This window comes from Wyeomyia smithii, chromosome 2 (assembly GCF_029784165.1).
Source record: "Wyeomyia smithii strain HCP4-BCI-WySm-NY-G18 chromosome 2, ASM2978416v1, whole genome shotgun sequence".
NCBI classification, from domain to species: Eukaryota; Metazoa; Arthropoda; class Insecta; order Diptera; family Culicidae; genus Wyeomyia; species Wyeomyia smithii.
Genome location: NC_073695.1, coordinates 170853573 through 170865116, shown reverse-complemented (window position 1 = coordinate 170865116; position 11544 = coordinate 170853573).

The following is an 11544-nucleotide window of genomic DNA, read 5'->3' as shown; positions in this document are numbered from 1 at the left end:
GAAATTTACTTTGAAAGAGAGTTTTTTCGATGTAATTGGTTCATCTGACTTCGTATGCAAACTGTTTCTTTATCATTCTCGGCCGAATTCGTGTTTCTGTTCGAAACTCCGGATTTACTTCTAAAATGTCGGCACGTTCTTTAGCATCAGTAATGACGCTATTTAAACCTTCATTTCTCATATTTTTCAAAAAGTTTTAAACGCTGCCTATCAAGTCTATAGTGTTTTCGAGACTGCTATTTATTTTTTGAAGGTACTTACTCACTTAATTGATTTTGAACAAAATTGAATGCCAAGCTACTAAACTGCATAAGAATTTGATTTTTTTAATTTTTTTTTGCTAGGCTTTTGCAGTATTTCTTGCAAACGCATCTTGCTTCAGATCCTCGATTGCTTCATATAGGGCATAATAAATTTCTCCTATATTAAACCTCAAGGGAGTGACAGCATCAATTCGACTTTCCCAACGCGTTCCACTCAGAGGCTTTACCGTAAGAGAAGTAATGTGTTTTTTGAACGATGAGTTGGAGCAGAAAAGAAGTTGAAAATTTCTTGCACGACAATGAAAAAGTCTACTGCATCAAAACACGACTTGGCACCATCGCTAACAACAAGATTGAGAGAATGGTTGCTGCATGGAACGGATTGATTTTTACAAAAATTGATTTTTACAAAAAAAAGTTTAAGATAATTAGTTTAAGAGATTATGACAGATCTCGACGTTTCATGCATTTCTAAGACCATTTTTTTCAATATCGAACATTTTACGAACTACCTGTGCTTTTTTATCGGCCGAAAAAGTGAAAATTTGACCGCTTCGAGGCACCACTTTTCGAAGTCCGACTGAGCTGAAATTTTGCAAGAAGACTGTGGCATGTGGAGTGTTAGTACAACGTTAGTACATGAAAATGTGGATGGTCGCGTCGCACGTGAAAGGAAATCCTGCTAGAGAGAGAAAAAATTTCCTCGTTGCTTAAAAAATAAGCACACGCATTAGCCGTCTGTTTGCCGCCCCTCTATGATTGACGAGCAGGCGACCGCCTGCTTCGCCTACGCGTTAATCCGCCCCTGATCGAGATCTGGTGTTATCCAAAAACAAAAAATGAAAAAATCGATCGCTTAAAGTTTTACTTTTCGACTGAACGAACTTCTAAATGCGACGAAGGACAATTTTTTTCCTTCAAATCATTACCAGCATAATGAACGGTATCAGTAGTGAATGCATGTAGCGATTGTATATAAATACCGCGACAGAAACATGTTTGGACGTACGTAATATGTCCTAAGGAACACGTCCACGTCATTAAGAATCGTGTTTAAATGAATTCTCAAAAATGTAGATGGTCCTTTCTTGGTTCCTTTTCTCTGCTATTCTTTCTACCCGCAACGCAACGCAAACTGCTCAAACTGAAGCTCTTTGTTCTCACGCAATGTGTCACAAAAAGCAGCACAAAGTGTTGTTCCGTTCTCCCTCTCTTGAAATATTTTTCACTTGGTGATATCTTTCATAGTCATTTCGTTTTCGCTCTTTCTCTTTGTGCCTGTTGGTTGTCAAAATGTGTAGGTACCGTTCTCGTTGTGCCTTGACGTAAAATTAACACACTGAGCGCAATGAGTGTGCGAATGACAGCCCTGCCAGTAAGTCTATGTATCTCCCTGATGGTCTTGAGGTACGATGCTGGTCTAACAAACCAGTCGTCGAAGGTTCGAGTCTCGGCTTGGGGGAGACTGTTAGTGTCAGTAGGATCCTAGCGCTAGCCCCGCAATTGTCCTGTACACTAAACAGTCGGCTGCGAAGTCTGTGCATAAAAACAGAAGGTCGAGCTCCGAATCGGAATGTAGCACGTTTGCTTGGCTGGCTGAACGACTGGAGAATGCGTATCATCGGGACCAAGAGCGCCTACTGGAATAAGATAGACCCCACATGTGGTCCTTAGCCTCTTATCCAGCCACTTCTATCCCGACCTCTACGCGGTGCCAGCTGGAATACGGGCAACCAAAGGAAGATCGGGTAACCAACCCCGGTGGGACCTTGGTCGTATGCTGACAGGGAGGGAGGGCTCTTTTGAGTTTCCGAGCGTCTGTCTTCCATGTTAGGAGTGGCTCAAAACGGCGTCTGTACTCCAGGTTAGGGGCGGCCGATTAGCGTCCTCGTGCCAAGGTGGGACTCTAAACAGTGTTGTGTACGATGGTCCTCCGGCGAGACAGAGACAGGACTTGGGATAATTCTGAATAAAACATCAGAGTCCTGTACGCTAGGGGTGTGCGAAACTGGCTTTTCTGGTGTCGAAACGAAACGAAACGAAATTAACCCTTAATTTCGATTTCGCCAAATTAGTCGAAACGAAATCAAGGTGGATTTCGAGTTCTCGAGACGAAACGAAATTGGGCTCTAAATTTCGCGAAATTTCGCGAAATTTCTAAAAATAAAATAAATGTTTCTGAAACATAGCATTACAATGATTTGTAACGTTGGAGCGTACGCTAACGAAGTACGAAGAGTACCGTAGGTATTCAGATAACGATAAACTGATAATGACGAGAAAATCAAAAATGTTAAAAACTAAAATCTTGATGCATTCATTTATACAGATTATATTGCAGGTTATAGCACCTCGATAGATACAAATGATATAAAGGTCAAACTCGAAATGTCTTTGTGAATAATAATTTAATAAACTTCTGAACTGATTCTTTTGGTTTGAATGCAACTATGTTTAAAATAGTAATCCTTCTTTCATGGCACTTTCATCATTCAAAATCCAAGTTTTGTCCTAGAGCTCGAACTGGAAAACATGAGAGATGGGCCCTATGCAAACGTAAAAGCGACGAATCCGATAAGCAATTCCTCGGCGGCCTTCTGATGCATTTCTGCATGCTAAAAGCAGCAAAATTCACAGGAATGGTTAAAAGCTGTAAAACCTTTGGAGGGCAACTTTTTTGTCGCTTTTGTCGACCAGTGTTATTGAATTTTTTTTAACACTGTTTAGTCAGACTAGACTAAGTGACATCTTTATCAATTCGAGGAAAACAAAATTTAAGTTAACTATTCTGTAAACTTTGAAGTTTTCAATATTTTTGCACATTTTTTAATATAACTTGAAATAACTTTTTAGCTGAGCAGTTCCACAAAAAATGTCCCAGTTTCAATATTTTTTGACATTTTAGATTTGGCCTAAACTTTGCATAAACGTTTCTATAGGCTGAGAAGCTATTTAAAATGCTATTTTGGGAGGGTTATTGTGATTATAAATATTTCCAGAGCCAAAAATTTTTTGATCAGTGTGACGTCTCTGGAAAAGGTTTAGACAGTAATTTTATCTTTCCGATAAAAAAAACTCTAAAAAATTCATTTTTTTAATGTAAAAGAAACATTAAAATTAAAGCTTATTTTTCAAAAATCTTTTTTTTTGTATAAAAATTACAAAAAAATTACCGAAGCGATGAAGGAGTCAAAAAAAAAGTTATATTTAAAAAAAAATTTACAACATGTTTATTTTTGGAAGGACAATATTGTTATCTACAACTTTGCCAAAGGCACTATGCCAATCAAACCAACTGTTTTGATTATAAAAATATTTTAATTACCCACAGAGTGTCCAATCCGAGATTAAAATTATTTTTCCAGCTAAATCGGTTTGTTCGACTGGCATAACTAGTGTCTCTGGTAAGGTTGTAGAAAATAATTTTGTCCTAAAAAAATATGCCCTGTGAGTTTATGCGAGACCAAAAATAATGAAATGCATTTGGGACCATTCCTAAACTATGTGGTCATATTTTGATCCCTTTTATACCCCCCTACTCCCCCGTGGTCTTTCGTGGTCTTTTGTTTTGTGATTTTATTCTGCACTTATATGTACAATAAAGTATGAAAAATTTATAAAAAAAATAAGGTTCAAGAAAACTGATTCTTAGTTATTGCGCAAATTGTAAATAGAATTTTCAGTAATATCATTTTCTCACAACCAAAATAACAAATAGATATAGTTGTTTAATTTTTGATAATATTTCATTGTCTTTAACAAATATAATAATTTCCTTACCTGAAAGTATTTTAAAATATGTTTTTCTGTTGAGTATATTCAAAATGATTTTTAATTTGTTGTTGAGTATCAAAATAAATAAAATTTGTTTAAGTAGTTTGATCATCTACGATAAATTTTTCGCTTATAGTTATGGTAAATTGTATACTCATCTAGAAATCATCTAGAAAAATATCGGAATATATATAGTTTGCTTGTCTTTCAGTCACGCGCACGACAAACGAAAGTTACTCAAATTGCTTTTTTCCCAAGCAAACTCTGAAGCTGAGGTACACTAAAGTTTGTTTTTTTTTTTTGTGGGTAGCAACGCAAACACTCCTGTTCTGACTACAAGTTACCTTTGCTTTTAGTCCTCCACCCACCTCCTCTCAACTGGTATGAAGCCAGTCGTAAGGAAATCAAAACTAACTGCGTCTTAACTAATATTCGGCACACGTATTAAATTAGCACATGGCTATGGGTTCTGATATAGGTTCTGATCAAAGATATCAAGCATGTAAATGAAATCTAAAGTTAACCAAACCACTGTAGGTCGATTATGAACGTTATTTTATAGTTACATGTCCAATAAGTTCTGTAATGTCATGGAATTGCCATCAAAATTAGGTTGTCAAGTGATGGAATAAGGCAGTACATGTTGTAATTCATTGATGATAGACTATGAAAATGTCACGAACATGATGGGGATTATAAACCTTTTTGCTCGAGAAAATAAGTAGTTTGGATTTTTTTCAAGTGTGTAGCAATTTTTATATGATTGAAATTGTAATTTTCCAATAGTACAGTTATTCGATTGCATAGAGTTGTTTGTTTATTAGAAAATCAATTACGACCGAAGACGTTAACATTTATAAAAAAAAAATTGAAGATAACCGGCTGTAACTCGGCAAAGCCATTTTATGCAAACAACATATCGAGTTTCAAGTTTAGCTTATAGCGCCGTGACGAGCCGCACTTGAAATCTATCTAACTTTCTTCCTATTACTCAAAGCTCTAGCAAAATTTACAAAAATGTTCTCAAGAAGTTGTACTTAAAGATAGAGCAATATAATTTTTTTTCGATATTTTTAAAAATAGCAAAGACATTTAACCTTCACATGACATGCCGCACATATTGTACCCCAAATTAATTCTTCAAGTGTACTACGACGTTCAAGATGTACGGAGAAAGGGATAATTATTTTGCTGATACGTGAAAATTTTAGCTGTTTCCAAAAAACTTAGAGTATAAGATAAACCCATTCCCGACGAGTGACATTCAAACTTTGATTCAAGTTCAAGTTCATTATACTTGAAAATTTTCACGATGAAATTATTCAGTAAGGTACAGATTGATCTTTAATTTGCAATACAGTTTGTGTTAATTATGTTTATAGTTGATGAGTAATAAGAGTTTTTTTTTCATTTTTTGAGGTAATAACTGATTTCTCTCCGCCGGGATCGGGTTAAGCTATTGGCCATTATTTTTGAACATTATGTCAAATCTGATCAACAGTTTTGATTTAAGATATTTTGGTATATCGACCTTAAATTTTTAAATTTTTTTAAAATTAAACATAGGTTTATCTACTATCCTGCAAATGCGCTACAGTAAGCCAATTTTTTTTTATTTTTTATCAAATAGTATTTGTTTACTTATGTAGAAGAAAACGAAAACAAAGAAATAGACAAAGGTGGTGGTGATGGAATGAGGATTGTTATGTTGTTACGCAACACTATAAAAGGTTTCTGTGATGGAACGCAAATGTCAGATGTTTCATGCGCGTCATTTATCATGCACAGTACCAAAAAAATGAAGTTTACAACTAATATAAATGAAAGCACATAATGATTTCTAGCACATAAAGTGAAAAACATATACAATTTCACACCGTAAATAATGTACAATACAGAATCGTTTTAAGACATGTAAATTTGTACGTTAATTGATATAAACTTAAAGCTTCGAATATAAATATGCATGCAAATTTACAATATATTTATTTACTTCGCACGTGAATATAATGCCACACGGAATATTACGTGGTTTCCAATGCTCCATTTATGTGCATTTAAAGTAATGTAAATTTTCTTTACTGTGTGTGTGAAGTTATATAGAAGTATCAGAGAGGGATTTGAACTACCCATCAAAGATTAAAAGAGGACAGTACTTCGTCATTCCAAGCTTTGCTATTGTTAATAACAAATTGCAGAGACAAATGTGTGAATGTTGCATGTTGCATGAATGTTGCTTGTGTGAATATTTTTTTGAGCAATCCAGTATTTTTTCATGAGCAATGGTTTTTTTTCCTTTTTTTTTTTCAATCACTTTCATTTTTAGTTATTTTGAAAGTTTAGTTTGAATATAACATATGTAACATAAAACAATTGAGAAAATGAACTATTACTCAAGTTATGAAATTTAAAAATAATATTAAATCGTTTTTCGAAAATAATCAAATAATGGAGAAAAAGTCTTTAGATATTGGATAAAACAGCTGTGCAGTGGAACCGTATAAGAAGCGAGATTCAGATTCGTTTTCGAGTAAGCAATCAATCCACGATCTACTGAACGAAGGATTTATCGTAGTTTAAATAATTAATTTAGTTTTAAATCAGCGCTGGTCATCTGCATCGAATTGTCGATAGTGTCATAGTTACATCTTGAGCTTCAACTCGATATTTCAAAAATAAAAATTCATCTTAGATTAAATACCAACTTTTAATAGTTTAAAATGCATTTGAAAGTGGCTAGCCACTACGGGCCAACTAGTTTAGTGGATAATAAGTGAAACCTTACTTTTAGTGATTTTCGGATATCGGATTTGTAACGTAGCTTTTTTTTTAATAAATTACAAAGTTTTTGAATGTCGAACAAAATAAAAACATCTTTCTTTCTTCCTTCAGTTCACGAACATCCAGGTCTTATATATTGTTTTTAAGACCAAAACGTTGATTTGTTTTACCGGTCGTTAAGTATTGAAATATACTTCCAGGAAAAATAACATAAATCCCGACGCATTGCAAAATAGAACTATTATTCTAAAGAAGTAAATGCCATATAAGGCAAAGCCTGTTTAAAACAAAAAAAAAATTTCTTCGTTCGGTTAAATTTGAAATATGTTTCAAAAATTTGATTACAGTTAATTGCTGACAACTCTCAAACTTTCCGTGACACTTATTAATTAGTCGTGTCAAATAAATTTCTTAATTAAAAAATTGCGAAAGCTTCGTCTTGACTTAGTGGCAATAAAAAATTATAAGTCAGAAAAAAGACTACGTGGTCTATTCGTTAACCCCCACACCCCCCACGTGATTTTTCGTGGTCTTTTGATAACCCCCCCGTCTCCCTATATATGACAACGTGGTTTGGGAACGGCCTCTTTGAAACAAACCAAAAATTATTTTTCTTTTTACCAATCAACAGTTAGAATGGAATGTTGTAATGCAACAAACAAATAGTTTTCTCTTTACTCAATTAAGTTATTCGTAATCAACTTCGTTCTCTTATTTCTCGTTCTTTCTAACCTCTCTTTTCTTCTACCATGTATATTCGTCAAGTGCAAAGTCAGAATCACTTTTATGCTATAATCATAACTTGTTTTTGACATTGTAAAATTTTGTGTCCCATAAAACAAGAGTAACATTTCTCAGTTATGTGTTCAACGAGAGCGAACCATGTACTTTTTATTCATTCATTGATAAAGTATACTTTTTGGTAACACGTTTAAAATATTTATGATAAGGTACCTGGCAATTTTGAAACCTATGCTGACTTTGAAGTCAGAGTGTTTTGAAACAATACTAAAAATTCAGGCAATTACAACTTTTTCTGCTTGACACATCGATCACTAAGTCTGCACACTATAAGGCATGATATCCCGTCAGCCTAGTGATAGCAATGAACTATCTGAAAAAACACATTTAAATACACTACGGTGTGCGAAGAGGAGTCCTTTAACACAGAGAAATCCGAAAAAACGCTTGAAAATTTTTACAAGTCGAGTAGCATAGAACATTTGGCCTGTACGATAGAGCTTCAGAGCTTTAGTTTTGACAGAAATTGCTATGCCCTCCTAAACGAAAGACTAAAAGTTACCTCTTTAACCTTGTGGGCTGCAAATATAGCCACATTTTGATGTACGTAAAAGATGCGTAAAATTTATTCCTACAAACAAATTACTAGATACCTTGTAGCGCATTTGGACGTCTTCATATTCCTCGAATATGACTTTAGTGATGACATGAATTTTATGCTCTGCGTGAATAAAAAATACCGCATGATGTTACGGTTTTGTCTTTAAAAACAAAAATTACCGGCTGAGAGTTTATTCTTCTATGACTGACTTAGTATACCAGATATCTGTTGAGATATATTCAATTTAATTTATAGTCGCAATGAGCACAAATTAAAATAATGTAATAATGTGCATCGGAAATTTGGTCCGAAATTTCACGAAATTTCGTAATCGTCGAAATTGGAAGTTTAATTTCGCGAAATTTTAGGCAGAATTTAGCGAAATTCAACGAAATTTTTCGGCAATTTCGCGAAACCGAAATTTCGCGAAATTTCGGGAAATTTCGAGTTTTGCGAAATTATACGAAATCATTCGAAATCTCGCACAGCCTTACTGTACGCATGGTCATTCGATCATGTGGAACGCTTGATGAAGCAAGATTAAATTTATTGAAATAATTCAACTTAATTCTACCCTATCGAAAGAATCGGAGAGAAACAATTCTCTTGTCCGATTTTTCGTCCTGTCCTTGTCGTAAATCTTTTAATTACTTAGCTATTTACTTCTATTTTTCTGTCTCGCTCAATTTACTCGCGGACACACGCTCGTTATTTACTTAATCGATTATCACATATGTACGTTCAGTATTTTTTCGGTTTTTTGCCATGTGGCCATCATCGTTTCATTCCCAGCGGAAACAGATTATCGAATTTCAAATTCGAATGCTATAGAAAAATAACGAAGTAGCGTTCTCATGGAATAAGTAAAAATTGCTAAGTGCATTGAAAAATGCTTATTAATCATACACTCGCGGCTAGCATTTCGGAACCTGTCTGTGGGAACGGAATTTCACGATTAATTCCTAATTCGAGGAAAATGTATGGACAAGAAAATTCTTGTTCATGGGAATGAAATGCAAAAGTTTATGAGAATCAAAAAATGTTTCCTAATTTCTTGGAAGGCCTGTTCACATGATATCAAGATCGTCATCGGAGATTTCAACGCTCAGGTCGGCTAGGAGGAGGAATGCAAACTGGTGATTGGAAGGTTCAGCGCGCGCCAGCTGACCAACGAAATGGGCCTAAGACTCATCGACTTTGCCGCCTCCAAGAACATGGCCGTGCGTAGTACCTGCTTCCAGCACAACCTCCAACACAACTACACCTGGAGGTCACCAAATCAGACAGAAACACAGATCAACCACGTTCTGATTGACTGTCGGCACTTCTCAGACATCATCGACGTCAGATCCTATAGGAGCGCTAACGTTGACTCGGACCACTACCTGGTGATGGTTAAGTAAGATACGCCCAAAACTCTCCGTTGTTAACAACATTCGGTACCAACGCTCGCCTCGGTTAGATCTCGCGCGACTGAAGCAGCCGAACGTCGCCGAAAACTACGCGCATTCGCTCGAAGCTGCGCTGCCGTAAGAGGACCAGCTGGAGAAAGCTCTTCTCGAGGACTGTTGGAACACCATCAGAACAACCATCAACAGCGTAGCGGAGAACGTCATCGGGCATGAGGAACGAACCCAACGGAAAGAGTGGTTCGACGACGAATGTAGGAGGGTGATGGATGAGGAGAACCCTGCGCGGGCGGCGAAGATGCGCTCTGCAAACTTCTCCTGTTGCAAATTCAATCCTGTGATAAGAATTTTTTTTCCCATATAACCGTGTCCCAGTCTATCGTATACTCTCGATGTGCTCTTTGAAAATAATATTTTTTATCGTAAATCAGTCCCAAGTACTTAACCTTGTAAGACCAACTTGAAATAACCCCATTCATCTTGACAACGAGATTATTGTTTGGCTTGAGGAAAGAAGCCCTATTTTTATGAGAAAAGTTATCAATTGAATTTTAGAAGCATTGGGAGAGATTTTCTACTTTTGCAAGTAGGAAGAGAAAATATCTAAACTTTTCTGCAATCGACTGCACATGACATGAAGACTTTTTCCTTTTACGGAAATGCTCGTGCCATCGCAGAATAATGACTTTATGCATTCTGGAGGTAAATTAGGAAGATCTGAAGTGAATATGTTGTACAGGACTGAACCTTGAGGCACACTTGTCCTGACAGGAAATCCTGCAGAGTTTGGTCGGATTTTTAGTTTAGAGGTTACGTATCAATATGTAAAAATCACGAAACATCATTATCTCAGAAACTACACAACCGATTTGAACAGAATTGGTTTTAAATGAACGGGCTACCTAAAAACCCTTAACTTCTTAATCTTATAAAGATTTAACATGTGGTTTAAAAATTATGGAAAGAAACGTGTTATGGAGACTGTTTAATCTCAGTCATGTTTCTCAGAGATGGCTGGACCGATTTTCATAAAATCAGTGTCTAATGGAAGGTCTAGTTGTCCCATAAGATCATATTGATTTGTTTCTCAATCGGACCTTTACTTTGCCTGTTATGTTTAAAAATGTGAAATCTAACTATGAAAAGAACCATATTCCGAAGAATACTTGAACACACTCACTTTTCTCAGAAATGGCTAAACTGATTTTCACAAAATTAGTGTCCAACAATTTGAACAATATTGGTATCAAATTAACGAGCTAGTTGAGGGTTAACTGACGTATTATAATGATTGAACACGTGGTTCAAAAGTTGTGAAAACAAAGTCATATTTGAAATAGAAAAAAAAACGTTACTATAAATAATAGAATCTAAAATGATTTTTAATCGAATGATATATGATCGAGTCCAACCTAAATATGATTACAGTGACGTTTCGATTATACCACGATCAAAAAAAAAACAAATCGCGTCATATATTTACTTCATGTAATTTGCATGTGTTAATGTATGTTCATATGTGTTTGAATGTTTAAATCTTCGGTATAGTTATACTGTTGGCTATAAAAAAATTGTTATTTAAAGTGAAAAAAAAAATCCAGCATATAATTTCAAGGTGTATTTTTTTTCTGAAAATTGATGTGTTCGTGTAAATCTATTTTAATTAATAATAAATTCGTATGAGAAAGGCTGGGTCTGTGCGCTAGGTGGATTAATTTGGGTTTTGTTTACCCCCCACAAACGGTCATTTTAGAACTAACTACATTAGGCGGAGTAATGTTCGAACTACCTGTTACCTGTGCATACGTTAGACGGGTATGCAAAGGAGTAGAAAAATGGGGCAGTACAACTGATACGCTTGGAGAATTTTGTTTTGTTTGGGAAATTTGATTTTGTTTACCCTGCCTTGCTTTAACAATTGCTAGAGATGGTGGCGTTTGGTGTTTTTCAAGCCCGTACCCGACCCGAACCCGAA